Consider the following 9,533-nt stretch of genomic DNA (forward strand, 5'->3'; position numbering starts at 1 on the left):
GAATGCTTTGAGGAATGATCAGGGAAAGGTGATATTTGAACAAATACCCAAGAAAGATGAGGGAGTCAGCCTTGTGAATACCCAGGGTCTGGGGAACATTGTCCAAGTATTGGGAATAGTAAGTGAGCTAGCTAAGGCTAGCTGGAGTAGCTGGAGATGGGTGGCAGTGGGGAAGAGTAACTGGAGATGAGATCAGAACGAGAATTGGGGGTGAGTGGAGATAAGATCCTGGGAGGATTTGTGAGTTGTAAGGACTTTGGCATTAACCCTTAATAAGGCCCGCTGGCCTGAGCATATAGAAGGGTGGAGTGCCCATTTACTGCAATGGCCCTTCACTAAGGGCAGAGTTGGGGGAACATAGGAACTCATTTTGGGGCATGAGATACCCATTAGACATACTAACAGAGCCACTGAGTTGACAGCTGAATGTAAACATCTGGAGTTCTGGGATAGGGCTACACACTTGAAGTCATCAGGATGTGGACTGCATTTAAATCTATGAAATTGGAGGAGAGTGCCAAGAGGATTAGTGGACATAGAGGTGCTGAGGCACTGCATGAGCTGTGAGAGGAGGTGAAGGAGCCTCCAGTGAGGTAGTGGAGAACCCAGTGGACAGTAGGATCTTGGAAGTCCAGTGAAGAAAAGGTTTCAAAGAGGAAGGAGAGTCTGTTAACTCTGTCAAATGCTGCTGATAGGTCCGTTAAGATGACCAGAAATTGACCACTGGCTTTACAATGGCCACTGGAGGTCATTGTTGCAATTAAATTGGAAGCTGGCTGCTGATTAATACTCTGTCAGGGTTTTTCTCTGTAAAGTGGACATGATGTGCTCAAATGTATGCTCGATGGCTTAAGTTCAACCTTTTTGTACTTTAGCATCCCAGCAAAATTGCTTCTACACAGCCCTTCCTTGTAGATGTAGTTTTAGAGCTGAGGGCTATTCTAGTCCAGCACCTTGTCTGATGGCCACAGAGAACAAGGCTTGGACAGATTAAGTGATGCAAACAGGTTTGCTCATGACAGGACCTGAACAATCCTAGGCTTCTGAGTGCCAGAGCTGTTGTTTGTCTACCACACCTGACATGCGCTGCCTAAAGGTGCCAAAGTCAGAGAAGGTTAATCCTTGTCCCTCTAATTCTTACTGTTCTCTCTCTATACACCTGTTGAGCACAGATGGAAAACCATGTTCCAGGATGATCTGGAGTTCTTCAAAAGTCCGTTTGAATCTCAGTTCTTCCACTCACTGGCTGTATGACTTGAGCAGACCAAGTACATCTCAGTGAGCTTCAGTTTATTCATGTGCAAAATCGGAATAATAATGACACCCCCATAGAGTTGTGAGCATTAAACTGTTACTTGCCTGTAAAGCGCTTTGCACTATGCCAGCCTATAAGGAGTGTTCCATACATGGTGGTTCTTATGATTATTAGGATATTAGGACTTTCGTTTCTAGTACATTGCTCTTGGTGAAACCATTAAAAAAAGAATTTTAATTTATGCCATTGCCTGGGGTTTATTTACAAAACAGAGTAGAGTTATACCCACAAATCTGTTAAGATTTTCCCTGAAAAAGTTACCAGATGTCTTTTTTCCCCCTAGTTGCTACTTAAAGGGAGAAAAGCTCCAACAAAACAACTTAAAACAATGTATTGCACACTCAGTGTGAATACATAATTTGTTTCCCCTTTATCAGCACTAAGGAAACAGAACTGTCAGTTTCTAATTCCTTAGCTCACCATCTCTTACTGGGAGATAGCAGCCGGTCATGTCAGGAATTCCTGAGAGCTGAATGTAAAGCCGATGGCCTTCAAGATGCATAAAGGTTACTCTCACTATGTAGAACATCTTCATGATTACTATTGGCAATGATGCAGGTTTTTTCAAATGAATCTGCACCAACTCTTTTCAAATTATACGTAGAAAATTAATTGGTAGGGCCCATCAAGTGGTGATGTTTGTTTACAGATTTGCCTTCTTCAAACCAGTGTCTGGTTAAATTATTGACCAACTCAAACCTTAAGAAACAAGAGAAAGAAGCATGAAGGAAAAGTTTGAGTTACAGGATATTTTTCAGAATTGTTGGATTTCTGTTTCTTTAAGCACATATAGGGACTGGCTCACTGCAGAGTGTTTTTGCCTGTATTATTGCAATGGAACCTGATATAGTGAATCAAAAAGATAAATGTGTTTTAATAAATGGTAGTTAATAGCATTATTTACTTACATCTATGCAATAAATACTGTTATTGCAATTATGTGCCAGACACAGGTTGGCGTGGGCCAATAAGTAATAATTAATGCTAAGCTCCTTTAGTAAGCTTTCACACTACGAAAATAACAGGAAAATGGTAAAGCATTTTATGATACAAATGTGTTTCTTTTCCATCTCAGACCATCAGATTTTGACTGCCCTTCCCAAGAATATCATTGCAAATTCACTTATGTATCTTTTTCATCATTTTCTTCTTGTTATTTTTTAATATATTAGTAAATGAGATACTTTAAAGAGTATCCCACTTCTTGCTTTTTTTATTCAGCAATCATCCTTGTTAATAAGTTAGCACCATCTGATCTACCCCACTGGTTTTATTACAATTATATAGCATTCCATCATATGGATATACCATATTTAACTTTCCAGACTTCTTATTTTAAAATGGAAACACTACTTCCTTCACTATAGAGTTCTTTTTTAATGAGGCGAGGCTGAGGGGACTGGGTGCCACCATCTTGTGAGGACATGGCAGTCAGTTAGCATATTCCCTCTTTATTGGCTGTGGGTGCTGCCATCTTGTGAGAGCGTGATGGTAAATTAACATATTCCCTCTTTATTAGATAGGATAGGCACTGTTATGCCTCTAAGGAAGCAGACTATGGAAGATTTATTTTTTACTCATTAGTCTCACGTCCTCTGGTGTTTCCTTGATTTACTTTTCTTTTATGTACTTCATTTTATGAATTCAATGTTATACATCTTTATAATCTATTTAGTACCTATTGATCCTTTTGTGTGAATACTGATAATTGCCCCAGGGCATTCAAATGCGAGGGAAGAATAATTACTGTGCCTGCTAGTGAAAATGCAAGTGGCAATACATGACCCTTTGCTTGGGACAGGGAATTGATTGAAGTCTAGATTTGCTTCATTATTATAGGAAGAAAATATTATTTATTAGACTATTTCCCATTGGGGTCTATTATTTTTCAACATTTTTAAATCTTTATTTGCTTCTTTTTGGGGGGGCGGGAGTCATATATTTTAAATGAAGTCATTTCTTCAATAGTTATGAGCAATATTGATGCAATCTCTGCCTCCATATAGTTTACCAAAATAGCAAGAAATGCAATTGAATATAATAAATGCTATAATGGAATAATTATAGGTGCTATAGGCACACATGGGGAGGTTCCTAGATCAAATATTTAGAGGTAAGGGATGCCTTCCTGAGGAGGTAGCATTCAGGGTGTCGATGTAAGAAACATTCAACCCTGTAGAGAAGTTTTATGAGTTTATTTGAGCCAAACTAACAATAATTACCAGGAAGCAAAATCTCAACGAATTGAGAAAATGCTCTGGAGAGTGGCAGTTTTGCAGCTTATTTTATACATTAGAATCAAAGGAAGAGACATGGTGGTAGATTAAGGGGGTAGGAGAAAGGAAAGCAGGGAAATATCTGGGCTTGGATAAAAAGTAAAACACATAGTCTGGCTGGCATAGCTCAGTGGTTGAGCATCAACCTGTGAACCAGGAGGTCATGATTCAATTCCCGGTCAGGGTACATGCCCTGGTTGCAGGCTCGATCCCCAGGGTGGGGCATGTAGGAAGTAGCTGATCAATGATTCTCATCATTGATGTTTCTATCTCTCTCTCTCTCTTTTCTTTCCTCTCTGAAATCAATAAAAAGAAATATTTTAAAAAATAAAACACATAGACACGTGCTTCTTTTACATTGGTGTGTACAGGATAGTTAACATTTACAGCCCACAGAGATGGTATTTGGGGAACAAGATAACAGTGATGGGTTCTGTGGTCTCTGGCCTGGTGCTGGTACTTAAGTCTGGAAAAGGGAATTACTCTGACATTCTGAAGGTATGTTATCATAGATGCAAAAAAACAGTCAACAGCATCAGTTAAGGTAAAGGTTGACCTTTGTCAGGGAAGCTACAGGCCTAGGACATGCCGTGACTCTCTTTTAGTTAGGAAGTTTTGATTTCAGACCATCCTATGTGGTTATCAGTCTCTGAGGCTGCCATGTAGGTCTCCCCTGAGTTTTACAGGTTTAGTATGTGGCCCCTTTTTTGTCCACAGGGTGAGCCATGAAGGTGATGAAATGTAGCCACAAGAAGATTTTTCCAGGCGCAGGAAAGAACATGCATAAAAACTGACGGGTGAGGAGAATGCTGGTGCATCTGAGGGATTAGCGAGCGGGAGGGGGCAGCACATTCTGCTTAGTTGAGAGACTGGAGGCAGTGGGTGCAAACGGGACAGTTGTGGGTCACAAAAAATCACATAAGCTACTTATATAAAGGATCTTTAGGGTGTTGAGATGCCATCACAGAATTAAAATTAGGGAATGACATCTGAGATTTGATGGTAGAAGGGTCAAGACAGTGGGGGATGCAGAGTGTGTCAGCATATGCAAGTGCCTTGAGGTGGAAAGAGTTGGGCTCAAATGAGGGACCTAAATGGTGGCCAGGGAGCAATGGGGAAGAGCCCTGTTAAGGAGTCTCCACTTTGAATCTTGTAGTCGTATTAATGATTTTTTACTTTAGCTTAAGAAAACCATTACTTGATCTCCTATGTAGCTAATAGACTGGGAATAGGGGTGGCAACAGTAGAAGAGAGAAACCAGTTAGGAAGTCATTGTAGTGGTCCAGGGAAGAGAGGATGATGACGGCTTAGACTAAAGTGGACAAGTGGAAAAAATGGAAAGAAGTGGCCTAATTTGGGTAAAATTTGAAGAACTTGCTACAAGGCAAGGGATAAGGATTAAAAGGAGAGTCAAGTGCTTACACCCTGGCTGGAATCTATATATATAAAAGCCAAGTGATGGAATGACCAGAATGACCAGTTGATATAACACTCACTGGGGCCAGCCAACCGGCCCGATCGGGGGCAGGGCCGGCCAGCCGGCCAACCTCCTGAGGACCCTCCCCCCTGGCCAGCCCGGCCCCGATTGATTGGCCCCCATCGGGGCAGGCTGGCCAGACCTCACCTGTGTACAAATTCGTGTACTGGGCCTCTAGTTTGGTTATAAATTTCAGAGATCCTAACTCATGGTTCTCCACAGAGTAGGCTGTTATGAGAAGCTGGTGCTGGATGGTGCTGCATGGTTGCCCAGTGCTCACAAGATAATCCACTGGACATCCCCAGGGGAGCTCCTTACTGTTAGATAGGAAGGAAACCTGAGGCTTATAGTGTGCTCATACAGCATGCTTGCTTCCGCAACTATAATCTTCCTCCTCCCCTTCTCTCCTTGTGACTTTGATCTCTGGTCTTGGTTCTGACCTCTGGAGCCTAGTAGAGCAAGTGCAGTCTGTCTTCTGCACAACAGATGTTCCAAGACAAGTGGTTAAATCGTCCTTCTCAAGGTGCATGTCCCATTCATTCAGCCATTCCTCAGGGGGCTTGTTGTTGAAGTCCTTGCCACCCTGCCAGTCACCTTCCTTCAGACACTTTCACTGTGTGGTGTCCTTCCTAAAATATGATGGATTGCAGCTGGCTGTCACCTTGACAACAGAGACAGAGGCCTTCGGAGAAGGTGGTACAATTCTTTGTTTAACATTTCTTTTTCCTATTATAAAAGGTAATATATGCTCACAGAAGAATATTGAAAAATACAGACAAGTATAAGGAAGAAAAATGTAAAGTCCTGTAAAGTTCCTATATACTGTCATGTAGGAACAAATAGCTTAAATTCTGGTATAATTTCTTCTAATCTTTTCTGTGTGTATTTGTCATTTTTTAATGGGTATAAATAAGCCTCTTGCTTTTATATTTAACTTTTTTGTGTCATTAACAGTTCTCATTGGCATTGTTTATTGTTTTGACTGTTTCCTGTTATAATAGTTTGCAGTTTTTCACTTCTATGAATAACATCCAATTGCACATAACAGCATTGCAACATGTAAATCTTTTCTGCGTGTCTTCTCTCCTTAGGATAGGCTCCTAGAATGGAATACTGGGTACAAACATTTTCTGAGCTCTTGTTACATATGCTCAGATTGTCCTCCCAACAGAGTAGATGGACTTATCTATTTCAGTGTGCCCTCACCTAATCCAAAGGATACAATAAATGGAGATATAGGTCCTAAATATGATGAGGGCAGGAGTCAATGGAATCCCAGGAAATCAAATGGCTAACAGCTTTGAGTGCTTACTTGTGTGTGACACTTGTTAAGCATGTTTCATATACTCATATCACATACTTTCTCTCATCAACTCTACATATCAGTTGCTATTACAGATAAAGAAATAGACACAGAGAGGTTAAGTGACTTGCCCAAAGTCACACAAATAAACAGTGAAGATAATTTTGGTACAAGTAACAGAGTACTTGACTGAAAGAGATTTTAGTTCTAGACTTTTTAAAAGTAAACTTTTCCCCCAAGTATAACGTACAGAAAAGTGCACACACCTCTTCAGTGGTATTATTTGATTAATTATCTCAGTTATCACCTCTGTAACAATCATCCAGGTCAAGAATGGAGTATTATCAACATCCCAGACGCAAACCTCATTCACCTCCTCTGCAAAAGATGGCAACCGCCATCCTGATTTCTAACATTTAGGTTACTTTTGCCCATTTTTGAACCTTACCTAAATGTAATCATAGAGTGTGTGTGTGTGTGTGTGTGTGTGTGTGTGTGTGTGTGTATGTTTTTCTTTCCCTCAACATTTTGATTGTAAGAGTAATTTATTGCATGTGGCAGTGATCTGTGTGCATTTTTATTACTGGAGCATTCCTATTGTAAGATCACACTACAGTTCATCATTTCCTTTTGATGGACATTTGCATTGTTTCTGGTTTGGGGTGATTGTGAACATTTTTATAAGCAAAAGCCATACATGTGCTTCGGGCCCAGAAGAGACTTACATAGTTATTTTTCTATGCCTAAAACATTTCTTCTAAAAAATTATTTTGTGTATTTGTGTATGTGTGTGTGTTTGAAATAGAGTGAGAACTCACACACTTGTGTGTGATCATGGTGTGATCATGCAGCATACCTGATTCCTGAGCCATCATCTTATCCTCCCCTTCTCTCCTTGTGACTTAGGTCTGTTGGTCTTGGTTCTACCTCTGGAGTCTAGTAAAGCAAGTGCGATCTGTCTTCCACACAACAGATGTCCCCTGACAGTCATCCCGTTAAACAGTCCTCCTCACGGTGCACATTCCACACGTGTGTGTAAAGAAAGGCGCGAGGATGAGGGTCTCCAGGAACCTGCTGCAGAAAAAGGCTGCAGTCAGAGAACGTGGTCACAGGAGGGATGATAGCTCTGATGAACGGGACATTAATTTTGCCGCTGCAGCTCCAGACAGGAGGTGCATTGGGAGGAGGAATATTGCTCTAATTTAATTATGACTTTCAGGGAGGCAAATGATGACCGGCTTTGCTGGATGGAAGAATGCTACTGGGATGCCTCTCAAGCCTCTCACATGTACTGAGAGGAGGGGTGAGAGACTGTGTGTATCATGCAAGAGAGGTGCACCTCCACCCAAAAAGAGTGTGAACACCAGAGATTTGGGTCCAAATTCTGGTCAGTTCCGTAAATCACTTATTTCTGAACTTGATAGGTTACAACTGTATATGGGAAAGGTAGAACTAGAGTGATCACATGTCCTGGTGTGCTGGGGGTGTCCCCATTTACATCTACTTTCCTGGTGCAGTTGTTAATAGCACTCCCTTTTTACTCCCAGAAATGTCCTGATTTGTATAGTAAATTACATGGTCACTCATTTAGACAGTGTTTGAGGCTCTGCCACTGACATGCATTGTGACCTCAGACAAGTCACTCTACCTCCCTGAGCCTCATTTGCCACACCTGCCACACCAGGTTGTAGCAAAGGCCAAATGAGGCAGTAGGTAGTCGGCCCTGAGCCCTGTCCTAGTTCAGAAAAAGGATTTGGATCTTAAGGCCTTTAAAATGTTATCTTCGCTGTCGTTGCCATTGTAGCTGAAGTTTTCTTCAAATAATAAACCGTGAATGTCTGAGAAGCAGAGGCTGGGAAGCTATGTGTTTTCTCCGTCTTGCCTCTTAAGGAATTTGCTTTTCTTCTTCCCAAATAAAAGGAATGATTAATTGTTTGGGCTTTGCTTTGGGTTTATACTCTAAATGCAGAAGCTAATAGCATGTGAAATGTGAACTGACCATCAGTGAAGCAGGACTGGATTTAAATGTCTCAGTCTTCACTGTAGAAATCCTGAGATAATAATCAGTGTTATGGAATGATTATGCAGTCCGGTTTATGCCTGTTGTTCTGGTATAATTATTAATAACATTGCCTTTCACTCTCAAACATGTCTCAGTTTTTACAATAAATTATATGGTTACCCTAAATATTTAGGGTCTGTGTAAGCCTATTTTGAGGTTAGGAGTCTTAGACTAGAAATAAAACAAATAGTCATAAACAGGAGAATGGCTAGGTAAATTGTGGTATGTTCCCACAATGAATTACTATTATGTAGGAGTAAAAATGAACGAAATATAATTATTTGTGCAAACATGGATAAAAGTAAAAAAATAAATATTGAGTGAAAAGGCAAGTTGCTGAAGAATATCTAATATGTAATTTCCTTCACATGAAGTTTAATAAAGAAAAATTAAATGATTTATTGCTTAGGGTGCCTATATATTTAATGAAACTGTAAAGGAAAACGAAGGAATGATTAACTCAAAATTGAGGTGGATGTTTGCCTCCTCTGGATGGGAGCTAGGGAAGGGCCAAGAATCACAGGAGGACACGAGGGGCTTCAAAGATACTGATTTTACTCTTTTTCTTAAACTCTGGGATGGGTCCAAGGGTATTTCATTATTGTTCTTTTATGTAAAATGTACATACATGTTATGTACATTCTTTTGGTTCCTTGGAATATTTCACACATACAAAGAAACATACACAACACAAGGCATACGCAGAATAAAATAAAAATAAAACAAGATGTTGTGTGATATACGGTTTTATACTTGGTCTCCGTTGTTTGAGGGCGTTGTTCACTGTTGAGTGTGAAGATAGAAGGTTGCCAGGCTTTCAGGATTTGAGCTGCGAGGATAATGAGGCGATGTGATGTGTCTTTAAAACCCTGGTTGTTACAGGGCAGCCAGTGGGTCTTGCTTTTCTCCTGCTAGGGTTACTGCCACCCCTCCTGCTGACACACCGGGATGCACTGAACAGACATTTGTTCATCCCTTAATGTATATCATGTCTTTAATTCTTAAAAAAGTGCTGTGAGATGGTATCCATCCTGAGTTCCATTGTCATTGTCAGGAAATCTACAGGCAGCAAGTGTCTGCACTGGGAGCGGACCTTCTCT

General features: G+C 40.7%; 1 protein-coding gene across 1 annotated transcript in view; it reads left to right on the forward strand.

The window, feature by feature from the left end:
- Positions 1-4,300: 4,300 nt before the first annotated feature.
- The window catches only part of TMCC3 (transmembrane and coiled-coil domain family 3), a 219,873-nt gene continuing 214,640 nt past the window's right edge, over positions 4,301-9,533 (forward strand). The window contains exon 1 of the mRNA XM_005877021.2: positions 4,301-4,388. The gene's annotated coding sequence lies outside the window, so the exon portion shown is untranslated. The remainder of the gene's footprint in view (positions 4,389-9,533) is intronic.

Source organism: Myotis brandtii, unplaced genomic scaffold (genome assembly GCF_000412655.1).
Source record: "Myotis brandtii unplaced genomic scaffold, ASM41265v1 scaffold504, whole genome shotgun sequence".
In the NCBI taxonomy this organism is placed as follows: Eukaryota; Metazoa; Chordata; class Mammalia; order Chiroptera; family Vespertilionidae; genus Myotis; species Myotis brandtii.